General features: G+C 44.9%; 1 long non-coding RNA gene across 1 annotated transcript; it reads right to left on the bottom strand.

Moving 5' to 3' along the window:
- Positions 1-4,189: 4,189 nt before the first annotated feature.
- On the bottom strand, positions 4,190-6,591 carry LOC308409098. Its single transcript, XR_013973943.1, has 5 exons — positions 6,455-6,591; positions 5,307-5,557; positions 4,974-5,139; positions 4,758-4,853; positions 4,190-4,306 (listed from the first exon to the last, which is right to left on the bottom strand). It is a non-coding gene; the product is annotated as an uncharacterized lncRNA (long non-coding RNA).
- Between the last annotated feature and the right edge of the window lie 4,666 nt (positions 6,592-11,257).

Below are 11,257 nucleotides of genomic sequence, written 5' to 3'. Positions count from 1 at the left end.
CAGTGCAATCAAAGTGCTTCATCACTGCACTGTAAAACCCAATAAGTTAATTTTACTCAAAACTTTTGGTGAAACTGATTACATAAAATATTTTAAGTAACTAAAACTTAAAAATAAAAGTTAAATAAACACACTTTATTTATTAGCGTTAGATAAATATTTTTAAGTACCATTGATAAATGTTTTTATGTTATATCCACATTTTTGGTTTAGTACTCTCTACTTGATATTTTGAGTTTCAAGTACAAATCTAGCTCAAGTAACTTTAAGGAATTAATTTTTAGTTTCAAAATGTTAACCATTTTAAGCTAATACAACTCAAAATTTTTAAATACAAATGCTTGTAATATCCAAATCTACTGTGTTTTGAATTTGATATAAAAAAAAGTGCCCAAAATAATTACACTTGTAAAAACATTAGACAGAAAATATAAATTCAAGTTACAAATTTATTGAGTTACTTTGACACATAGCCTTTCTAACAAAAAGCCCAAAGACATAAATCCACCACATTTTATAGGCAAAACAAAACAGGAGCACCAGAAGGCCAGAAGACAAAAAGAAAAACAAAACACAAGTCCAAAACCAAAAGAAAAGCACACCAAAGCACAGGAAAACCGAGTCCAAAACAGAAAAGACCAGGGGGCCGGCCAGGGGGCCGACAGCACAGGAGTCCAAAACAGAAGAGTTCAGGGGGCCGGCCAGGGGGCCGACAGCACAGGAACCCAAACAGTCCAGGGGGCCGGCCGTGCGGAAGGCAACGGCGGCCACTCAGGCGATGGCGGTCCGGGGGCCGGCCGTGCGGAAGGCAACGGCGGCCACTCAGGCGAAGAGGGTCCGGGGGCCGGCCGTGCGGAAGGCAACGGCGGCCTCTCAGGCGATGGCGGTCCGGGGGCCGGCCGCGCGGAAGGCAACGGCGGCCACTCAGGCGATGGTGGCCGGCCAGTAGCCTAGCCAGCGGTCTAGAAAACGGCCGCTTAGCTCCAGACCCAAACGAGGCTGGGCCAGGCGAGGCTGAGGCCACAGCAGGCGGAGATGATGAAGCCGGGCCAGGCGAGGACGATGATGAAGCCGGGCCAGGCGAGGACAATGATGAAGCCGGGCCAGGCGAGGACGATGATGAAGCCGGGCCAGGCGAGGACGAAGCTGAAGCCGAACCAGGCGAGGATGAAATTGGACCAGGCGAAGCTGGAGCTGAAGCTGAAGCTAGACCAGGCGAGGATGAAACTGGACCAGGCGAGGCTGGAGCTGAAGCTGAAGCTAGACCAGGCGAGGATGAAGACTCGGATGAAGCTGGACCAGGCGAGGCTGAAGGCTCTGAGGCTGGACCAGACGAGGCTGATGATGAAGCTGCAGCCGGCGAGGAGGATGATGAAGCTGCAGCAGGCGGCTGGACGGGCTTCTCGGGCCCCCCAGCTGATGAGGTAGGAAGCTGGACGGGCTCCTCGGGCCCTCCAGCGGAGACATGAGACGAAAACCGGAGCGGTCCTTCGGACCCTCCAGCGGAGACAGGAGATGAAGGCCGGAGCGGTCCCTCGGACCCTCCAGCGGAGACTAGAGACAAAGGCCGGAGCGGTCCCTTGGACCCTCCAGCGGAGACTAGAGACAAAGGCCGGAGCGGTCCCTCGGACCCTCCAGCGGAGACTAGAGACAAAGGCCGGAGCGGTCCCTCGGACCCTCCAGCAGAAGTCAACACTAAGCCAGCAGTCATGGAGTCTTCTGGCAAACACGAAGGCAACTGGCAATGCACTGAGCACTGGCTCTGCCCAGGCAACGCTGACATGGTGCAGTTCTCAGGTGGCTGCATAGACTTCAGGGGTCCAGAATCAGCTGGGGACTGAGACCTAGCCTCTGGGGAAGCCCTGGAGCGGCAAACTGTGCCAATGGCGGCTGAACCGCGAAAAGCCCCTTGAGGTGATATTAGACTTTCTCCCTGCATGGAGTGAATGAGTGAAACCGGGGATACTGGAGCCGGAGCTACTGGGACCTGCGCTACAGGCGGCACTGGAGCTACTGGGGCCTGCGCTACAGGCGGCACTGGAAGGGACACGGGTGGCTCTGGGGCCTGCGCTACAGGCGGCACTGGAAGGGACACGGGTGGCTCTGGGGCCTGAACTGAAAGGGACACGGGTGGCTCTGGGGCCTGAACTGAAAGGGACACGGGTGGCTCTGGGGCCTGAACTGAAAGGGACACGGGAGACTGAACTGAAAGGGACACGGGAGACTGAGCTGAGGGGGACACGGGAGACTGAGCTGAGGGGGGCTGCGAGGGAGCTAACTGAGCTGAGGGTGGCTGCGAGGGAGCTAACTGAGCTGAGGGTGGCTGCGAGGGAGCTAACTGAACTGAGGGTAGCTGCGGGGGAGCTAACTGAACTGAGGGTAGCTGCACAGGCGATACGCAGCTTGCGTTGACATCCGCCACACAAAACACAGCCCCTGAATGAACAGTCACGTTGTCTGGAAAAGACACAGAGTCCTCACTCACCACAGCCGGTAAATTAGAAGTCCGAACGTCCGGCTGTGGGGTGGCGCGTCGGCGGCGCGATCGGCGTTTCCTCCCCGCAGATGGCTCCGACGGGCCGGGCAAGATCACATCCGGCAAGTCGGGCAGCGAGGCAGGAGTGGCTGAGAGAAGGTGAGGTGTGTGCTGGAGAAAAGCCTGCATGGTCGGAGGAAGCGATTTTAGAAGCCATGGCAGGCCGGAAAAGAGCCGTTGTAGCCGGCTTTCGACGGTGCGGCGAAGCTCCTCTGGAGGGTTTTCAAGCCACAGCCCGAGGAGAATCTCCACGTTATATGTAACGTCGTCCTGGAGCTCCTCGGACGGATTTACTGCTGCTGGGTCCATGGTGGCTGGTTCGTACTGTCACGGATTGCCGGGGCAAGCCGTGTGGAATGTAGGAAGGACCCAAAAGGCAGCAGCTCTGGTGCAGGTGAGTGTTTATTAACAGGGGTGGGTAAGTACAAACAGCGGTGGCGACAAAACATGAAACTGGAAACCTAAACTGGGTAAACTAATAAGACAAACCAGAACGAGGATGCAGGGAGGTCCGGAGAAATACATATGGGAAGACGCAGGGAGACCAAGGGGAAACAACACAGACGAACCAGCAATTACTAAGACAGAAAATACAACTTAAATACACTCAGAGAACACAGGGAGATTACACACAGGTGGGAAACACAGCTGGGAGTGATTAACATAACGAGACTAGGGAGGCAAACTGAAAACACTCACATAAGACGCAGACCTTCACAATAAAACAGGAACACACGGGCAGAACAGAGTAAACACTAAACAAAGGAAGAACAGAACCAAAATCGAAGAGAAAACACAAAATGCTGGGTCAAAAGGACCCAGGATCATGACATTTTTATTAAAAAACAAACAAAAGGAAAATAAAATCCTTCATTATTAGGTGGGAAAACCGAATGAAAGTAATAGTATAGTATAGTGCAGCTAATACACTGAAATATAATTGGTAACCTTTTTAATATGCCAATACTGCGGTTATGCAAAATGCACATTTGTAGAGTGCAATCACAGTCTCAACAACAAAGCAATAAAACTTTAAATAGAAAAATACTTCTTTAGAGACATAAACAAAGTGTTATAAACCTCCTTAGCGCCTTATGTCAGTTATGAGTAGTTCAGGAGGAACGTTCCTTAAGTCAAGATCCCACCTAAAAGCCAGAAATGTAGTGAGATTGTCCTTCATTTTCTCTATAGATTTACAGTTATCTGACTAAAAACACAATCAAAATCAACTAAAACACAAGTGATGATGGGGGAAAAAAATTAATAAATAAAATAAAATCACCCCTTTTACTTTGGATGTGGCTTTTAGATAATGAAGTATGAAACAGAGTCTGCAAAGATTTCTTTATTCTATTCTCTCTTTTTATAAAAAACTTATCCAGACTTGGAAACATGATAAACTGAATTACTTGCTTTAACAGGCACTTGAGGGCTGTGTAGGAATCCTGGACATTATTCTGCTGCCAAAAGATCATTTTTAAGACTCAGCACTTTGGGCTTCAACTTCCCACCCTCCAGACCCATCAAAACTTTCTGAAGAAAGTCAAAAATGTTGGCCAAACATTTTGGGTAGCTTAGGTGCAGGATGTCGGTCAGTCCAAATATTACTAGAAATGCATCAGCCAGGGTGGTGAAAACAATGATCATGTTACCCTCGACCAAAACTGCAGTCTTCTCAGGGCAGAAGAATGTTGCATCGCTGGAATTGGCTCTGATCAGGAGGAGTCCAAGTGGCACTTCACTAATATCTGGTCTATCAGAATGCATCATCTACAGAAAACAAAATTACTACATGTTAGTGCATTCCTATTTCTCTTAGTTTCATCTATACAAGTCACATTTCTGGATTATTACTAGCTCAGAAATCAATTGTTTGAACAACAAAAAAGCCACAACACACCAAAGATTTGAGAAAACAAACTGACAAAAATAGTACTTTTAGTAAAGCAAAGTCATACCTCTTCGTAGCAATAACAACAGAAAGTCAATAGGAGTTATATATTTTTTTCATTTGTACAGTGATGTATGGTTGGGCTAGGAACATTATGGAAGGTCTACACACATTAAAAACATGTAGTGTTTCCATTATGTGACATGGACACTGTTGTAGACAGATCCAAGCATGGAGATGCTTCTCAAACTCTCAAAGTGTCATAATGTTTTGAGAAATCTAAACAAGGATGCTACTAAGATATTGTTCACAACTTTGTCCAAAACTTACATCCCATGTTTTGATGAAGGTAGAGGTGTCTTCGTACAAATAGGCAGAGAGGGCATGAAGCACACCAGCACTTTGGGCATGGATATCAGCTTGTTCCTACATCACAAGAAAATTTTTATTTTAAATTATTGGCTAACCTAGTCAAGAATGGTAATTAAAATTGAAAAATTGATCAAATTAATTAAAGCTCAAAAAACAAGACAAAAACCCACTAACCTGGAGATTATAGCTTCTGAAGAGCTGAGACAGGACATCAGACACGTTCCCTGTGCAAACAGCTTTCTTTCTGAATAAGCTCTGGAGCCGGGGAGCATGTTGGTCCAACAGCATAAAAGTGGTTCTTCAGGTGGACGTTTGTAATCCTGTGGAATTCTGCACAGATCTGAACACACAGGATACATTTGTGTTTACAAGTTTCAATTAGTCTATAAATCTTTGCAAAATACATCAAAATCCTTACACTCCAAAGGCATAATTTGTTCAGACAGGCCAGATAACAGGAGTTGATATAAAATACATCTTGTTAGATCCATCTATATACATTCTTACCTGGGACTGGGATTTCAGAGTAGGCCAGCAATCCAGGATCTGACCTACTGGTAGGTCATCATTGATGATCTCTTTGCATTGCAAGGCCAAAGTTGTGTGCATCAGCTTTGTAATCAGGATTCTTTTCACTTTTCTCGACTTCATCTACAATCTGTAGTCTTAGCTGGTCAAGGTAAACAGCATCTTCACCCCTGAAAATTTACTTCTGCCCTGGCATGGACATAACAGTAAAACACAGAAGACAAGACAGACTACACAGAGAACAGAAAAGACACACAACCAAGGAGACACAGATGAAACATAACCAGCCCAGAACTCAACTAAACCTTAACTAATAATAACAACAATACAAGAACTTCACCTCATTTCAATATAACATAAAGCAAAAATACAAAATAAACTCAAAATGCTGGGTCACAGACCCAGCCCCTGACAGAAAAAAAACAAACTAAGTCTTTCACTAATGAACACTGGGCATCAGAATAAAATAAAACGAAAAAATAACTGTTTGGTAAATATATTATTGATGGATTCACCCTTAAGCTAACCTAAAATAGACCAGGCACAACAATTTTACAGTTCAGAAGATTCTACATTTCAACTTAGTATACATAACTATTTGCAATGTAAACCAAGTTCTACTGCGTAATTATGTAATGATTAATCACTGCTTTTGTAAGTATGTCCTGTGCCTACAATTTTGCTGCCCCAGTTTTAATATGTACAACTCCAGAGAACTAAACGTAAGTTTCAAGTTCCACCAGTTAGCAAATGGGCTAGCCAATATCAATATCCACGTATGCGCCAAGTGTGAAGCAGCGCAGCAGTGCATATTGATTCAACAATTTAACCACAAGGCAGTTTATAATCTGCAAATCCAGAAATGCCTTCTAAAGACTTCTTTTAAAATAGTAAGAGATTAGAAAAGTTATTAACACATTATTAGTCCCAGCCTCTGCTCGGACTAATGTATTATACTAAATATGAGCTTATTAGCATAATTCATGCAAAACACTTTGGGGCCAAGCCGACATGGATAAAACGACGCATGCATGTAATTCTTAAATGCCTGCTAGAGTTGTACATTTATGACGATAAAAACCCATATTACAACGGAGAACTATAGTTTCAGAAAAAATAAAACTTACCACAAAAGCGCTCCTGAAGATGCTGCAAAGGCGGTAAATGCAGCTAGCCAAGTGCAGAGCGTTAGCTGTTCCAGTTCAAAAGTCCGTAACATACCATAGCATGCCCTCCTTTATCCAGCGTCAAAGGCAATGCCGCAAAAAACCCTTGACAAATGTTTTTATTTCTGTTCGGATATTAACGTTCCACAAGTTTATTTCGGAGTAATGAGCGGGCATTCGCACTCGAAGCGAGGAATCCAAGATGGTTGCCAGCACTTCATAAAGAAACAGGTGGCGCACGTAGGTACGTACGTAGGCACGTAAGTGACGTCAGTGTTAAAACTCAAATTATTTGAGGGCAATGCCAGAAACTAATCAATATATTCAAGTACTGATAACTTGAAAAAACAAACTTGTTCAATCTACTCAAAAAAATAAAGGTGTATGAACTTATAACAGGTTTTTAAGTAGTTGGAACTCATTTCATTTATCAAACTATTACTATTCGGTCTTACAGTGTGTAATTGTAGCCGCTAAACTGGTGGAACTAAATCTTCACCACCACGCCTATACAAGCAGAAAGGGGAGTGAGTGGGTCAGCGCTCAGAGCACAGAAATTTAGCTGGCTTCAAACACACCATTTATTTTCAGGATAAAACACAGTCAGAACCCCAAATACAAGCTAAAATCCCCGTATACAATAAAAATAGTGTTTACAACCCGCTAAAAACCCTGCCGGCAGGAATGATTAAACGCTAAAAACATAAAGCTAAATGAATGTTTTTCCCTATACTAAAAACGGTCGCTATTCTGTCCGTCGGGACTGGATCGCCGGGTTATGCTGGCCGATCGCCGAATGTCTCGTGGCGCCCCACAGTCAGGCCAGAGGTCCTTCTTCTCATATGCTGGCTTGCACACGTTTTGTTTTCCAGCTCTCCACTTTTCGTGTGTCTCTCTCTTTTTTGTCTTTGCGCTCACTATCTCCCTTAAGTCAGTTTGGTGGCTGATAGGCCACCTCGGGGAACGCCCCCACCTCACAGGTGCCTACAATTGTCCGCTTAATCCACAGTGGAATAATAAAAAACATATTGTTCAATCAACACTAAACACACACTATAAATATGGAGATAAAATCATGCAATAGGAATATCAATAAACAAACATGCAATATCACTATTACAATAAAATCATGCAAATAAAATCGACACCCTGTACCAACACAGTCTGATCCAAAACAAAATATAAAAACACAATTTTCCACTGTGTGACATAATTTCTCCCATAATTAACACACTAAATGTTCTAAAACATGCCACTTTGTTTCAGAAACAAGTCTGGATTTGATTTTAATACTCAAGACCTGAATTCACAATAAAAGAGAGAAGGATAAATTGAAAGGTATGAAATGAGACAAATCAAATGAACTTCTCTGCAAACACGTCTAAACTCATTGGAGGTCTTGAGAAAGTGAAAATGCAAGAGAGCAAGAAGGTGATTAAAGAGACAGAGTGATGGAAAAGACAGACAGACCTGACTGTCCTTTCCAGCAGAATGAACAGCACTTTGTCTGTCAACAAAACATGGCCATTAACTGACTTTAATGATGCTTGCAGACACACACACCTCCATGTATGCATACACAATGGAAAAATAATCGCACATACACACACACGCACACACACACACGTATATACCCTCGTATAAGAGTTCTTGCAAATTTGATACAGCTTGGATATTGATTCTGTTTTCAATTTTTGTAATTAAATCATAATATTTTATTTTATTGCATCTTTTATCACATTATGTGGAGTTATTACATCATGACTTTCTTCACACCGTGCAGAGTCTCAGATCACATTTAAACCATGTCTGCAGCTGGTCTAAAATGTGATCTAAGTTGCAGATCTAAAAATGCGCTGCAGTGCAATCAATCAGATTTCAGCTACTTACTCTCCAACAAGACTCATGCTTTAAATGAGGTGTAATTAGGATGACCAGATCTTGAGAAATAAAGGTGGGGCAAATATTTTTGTGCAGAACATTGTGGGACTGGTTACTAATTATGAGAAATAGTTTGTTTCTTTTTCAAAGGTATGTAGCTATAGTGAAATTTCAAACTATATATGTTGCAAGTTTGATGTTTCTGTTTTGTTTTTGTGCATAACTTCTGTGTCTGGGCACTCCTCTGGATATTCTTACACCAGAGAAGAGCTTCTTAACTACAGGACTACAACACCTGTGGATTTACTTCCAATAGTTGTCGCATCTGCGGCAGATTTACTGCAGACTCTGATCAGGAAAGTGAGACGCCGAAAGAGAGGTAAGCGAGCCGGCGCACTCGTGCGTCTGAGGAGACGTGGACTGCGAACTGCTCTTCCTGGGATCTTCCTTTCCAATGTTCGCTCACTCAGGAATAAAATAGACGAGCTGGCCCTGATGAGAAGCATGAACAGAGACTTTGCCTCCTCCTGTGTCTTATGTTTTATGGAGTCGTCGCTCTGTGAGGACATCCCGGACTGCGCGCTCAAGCTGGAGGGCTTTCATCTGCTGCGCGCGGACCGGCAGGCCTCTCTCTCTGGTAAGACCAAAGGTGGAGGTGTCTGCTTCTACATTAATAGTGGCTGGTGCGCAGATGTAACAGTGATTGCTCAGCACTGCTCTTCCTCTCTGGAATACCTTTTTATTCACTGCAAACCGTTTTATTCTCCGCGGGAGTTTGCTTCATTCATCCTGGCCGCTGTTTACATCCCGCCAGATGCGGATGCGCAGGCAGCTCAGTGCGCACTCATGGAGCAGATACTGCACATGGAGCGGACATTCCCGGACTCTCTCATCATTGCTCTTGGGGACTTTAACAAAGCCAATCTGAGCCATGAGCTTCCCAAATACAAGCAGTATATTAAATGCCCGACCAGAGAGGAGAGGACATTAGACCACTGTTACAGCACGATCAGCGGGGCCTATCGTGCGGTGCCCCACGCTTCACTCTGACTTTCTGACCACGTCATGATCCACCTAATCCCCGCGTACAGACAGAGGCTGAAGCTCTCCAAACCTGTCGTGAGGACCAAAAAACTGTGGAGCAACGAGGCTGTGGAGGAGCTTCGCACGTGTTTGGAGTCTACAGACTGGGACACAATGAAGGCTGCTTCTAACAGCTTGGACGAGTTTACCGACACTGTCACCTCCTATATCCACTTCTGTGAGGACAGCCTTGTGCCATCACGCACCAGGGTGAGTTATAACAATGACAAACCCTGGTTTACTCCTAAACTCAAAAAGCTGTGGCTGGAAAAGAGAAAGGCGTTCAGAAGCGGAGACAGGGACTACTACAGAGAGGCCAAGTACAGGTTCACTAAAGAAGTGGACGTTGCTAAACATCAGCACTCTGAGAAGATGCAGCAGCAGATCTCAGAGAATGACTCGGCCTCTGTGTGGAAAGGTTTTAGGAATATCACCAACTACAAGCCTAAAACCCCCCACTCCACTGATGACTTGGTCTTAGCCAACACCCTCAACGACTTTTACTGCCGTTTTGACGAGCCATCAGGCAGCCTTCACACCTCCAACGGCCCCTACAATAGAGACACTTTGGACACTCATTCCCCCACCTCTCCCCCCTCCACAGAGCCACCTTCAAACACTTCACCTACAACACCCCCCTCCTCACCCCACACAAAAGAGGATTTCACACCACCTCCTCGCACCACAACTCTTCATATTCATGAAGAAGGTGTGAGGAAGCAGTTTAAGAGTCTGAATGCTCGAAAAGCTCCCATGGAGATTATTGTGGACTTCAGGAAGCACACAGCTCCACTCCCCCCCATCATCCTGACTGACACCCCCATCACCTCTGTGGACTCATTCCGCTTCCTGGGTACCACCATCACCCAGGACCTGAAGTGGGAGCCCACCATCACCTCCGTCATTAAGAAAGCCCAGCAGAGGATGTACTTCCTGAGGCAGCTGAAGAAATTCAACCTGCCAACACGGACGATGATGCAATTCTACACTGCAATCATCGAGTCCATCCTCACCTCCTCCGTGTGGTACGCTGGAGCCACTATCAGGGACAAACAGAGACTGCAGCGTGTTGTGCGCTCTGCTGAGAAGGTGATTGGCTGCAGACTCCCATCTCTGCAGGACCTGTACACCTCCAGGACACTGAGGCGTGCAGCTCGGATCTCAGCTGACGCTTCTCACCCTGGACACAGTCTGTTTGACCTGCTCCCCTCAGGCAGGAGGCTCCAGTCCATTCGCACCAGAACCTCTCGCCATAAGAACAGTTTCTTCCCCTTATCTGTTGAACACATGAACAATAACCGTATGACTGTTCCCACCACTAACACATGACCCTACGCTGTGTTCACTGCATCATTCCATGTTTGGCACTGATCACCACCTGCACTCATGTATATATCATGTATATATCTATCTATCTACTTAGCACTTTTAATTCTTATTCTCATTTTTATTTTCATGTCTATTTAAGCTTAATTTATAACAGTATTTATAACAGTATGTTTGCACTGAAGCACCGCAGCAATTTCCTAATGTTGTAAACCCGCTCAACATTTGGCAATAAAACCCTTTCTGATTCTGATTCTGATTCTGATTCTGATTTAGTATGCGATTGACAAATGCATCATATTAATGTAACTTTTCCTTCTCACTAAGGGAATCCACTAAGAATAAAACAAAGTGAAAGTTTGCTCTCCTGAACATCTGCAGTATCATTTTCCTATACTCACGTCTTTGTGCTCTTTTATTTTAACCATTATTTTAACATTTTCTTGAGCATTAATTTTTTTAGTTTCAGTGTGG

This window comes from Rhamphochromis sp. 'chilingali', assembly GCF_963969265.1.
Source record: "Rhamphochromis sp. 'chilingali' genome assembly, chromosome: 13".
Classification (NCBI taxonomy): Eukaryota; Metazoa; Chordata; class Actinopteri; order Cichliformes; family Cichlidae; genus Rhamphochromis; species Rhamphochromis sp. 'chilingali'.
This window is presented reverse-complemented; position numbering and strand designations above follow the sequence as displayed.